The 1583-nt window shown below is 36.6% G+C and overlaps 1 protein-coding gene across 1 annotated transcript in view; it reads left to right on the plus strand.

The window, feature by feature from the left end:
- ANKS1B (ankyrin repeat and sterile alpha motif domain containing 1B) overlaps positions 1 to 1583 on the plus strand; it is a 1383364-nt gene that overhangs the window by 202731 nt on the left and 1179050 nt on the right. The gene's annotated exons all lie outside the window — the stretch shown is intronic.

The following is a 1583-nucleotide window of genomic DNA, read 5'->3' on the forward strand; positions in this document are numbered from 1 at the left end:
TATCATCATATATAAATATATTTACATATGTACATGCCTGTATTTACACCTCTATAAATGCCCTTTGCCTCCTAGTTCTTCTGGCTATTTCCTTTTACTTTCCTCTTGTCCCACTATCATGTTCAGCCTTCATTTGGGTCTTAGTAATTCCTCTCGGTTACATTGCCCAGGATTAAGCCCTACCAGGCCTCCTACACCCTCCTTGCCATCGATTTTAGAGGAGATAATTATTTCATCAGCTATTGTATGCTATTAAGTTGATTTTGACTCATAGTTTCCCCATTGACAAAGTAGAATTACCCCCATATGTTTCCTAAGCTGTGATCATCGTGGTAGCAGATCACTAGGTCTTCTTTCTGCAGAACCTGTAGGTGAGTTTGAACCACCGACTTTTTGGTATTCACTCAGTGCTTAACGATGGGGCTATCAGGGCTCCTTTCTGTCAGATACAGTTAGCCTTACTTGATGTGATCCTTTTTTTTAGTATTACTTTGTTCACAGGAAAATATATTTTAGTCTCATTGCCCTTTTTTGATGACTATTTAATTTTTCTTATATTGTGGCAATTAGCTGTCACCAAGTTTTCCCCACCAGGCTTACTACAAAACTTTTACATATTAAATTTGAAATAGGTCTTTATTGATAGATGTCCTTAAGGACTGAGAATGAATAATATCAGCTAGTAGCCTTACGCTGTTTCAGTGGATGTAATATTCATTAAATTGCTCTAATTAACCAGTTGGAAACTAGCAGTATTAAAAGTAATCCCTTTTGGTAAATTATAGCACTGTACCTTTAGACTTCAATTACGTTCTAGTTATTATGAATACATCTTAAAACTCAGAGATGGTTTAGAGGATCTTGTCTTTTCCTTGTAATTGCAAACATTTTAACTGTAGTGTTTATGTGGTTTTTTTTTTCTGTAGCAGTTTTTTTATTCATTTCTCTCCGAGCAATTTTAAATGATAGCATATATCTGAAGTAGTGAGAAATCAGCATTCAATTCCTGTTTAGAGGAATTTCATGTTATATTATGTCTAAATGCTTTAGTTTTAAAATATTTCTGCAAAGAGAATCAGTTTGTGTGAAATGTAGGGCCTGTATAATTTCATATTTAGCAAAGGATAGTTGGACATCCCTGTTGTAAACTATGATGTGGCTGTGGTATTGTAGAAAGGTTTGCTTTTGCCTCTGTGACAGGCATGTTAAGATATCAAGAAAATAGGGTTGGATAGATGAGAAGCTTCTTCTTGATAATTATTTCCATAGATGCAATTCCATAGAGTTTGGGTACCAGAGCCCTGGTAGCTTAGTTGTTATAGTTTGGGCTGCTAACTCTCAGGTCAGCAGTTCGAAACCACCAGCTACTCCACTGGAGAAAGACAAGGTTTCCTAATGCCATAAAGAGTTAGTCTTGGAAACTCACAGGGCAGTTCCACCTTGTCCTGTCGGGGTGCGAACACTTGAATTGGCATTGATTAGATGGCCATTAATTAGTGATTGCTTTACTAGGAAGTGCGCATTAGGCAGTTACCGTAAGTTTCTCCAACTTTTACTGAGAGAAGCTCATAATAAACATACTC

This window comes from Echinops telfairi, unplaced genomic scaffold (assembly GCF_000313985.2).
Source record: "Echinops telfairi isolate 266 unplaced genomic scaffold, ASM31398v2 ScPeMD7_2;HRSCAF=8, whole genome shotgun sequence".
NCBI lineage: Eukaryota > Metazoa > Chordata > Mammalia > Afrosoricida > Tenrecidae > Echinops > Echinops telfairi.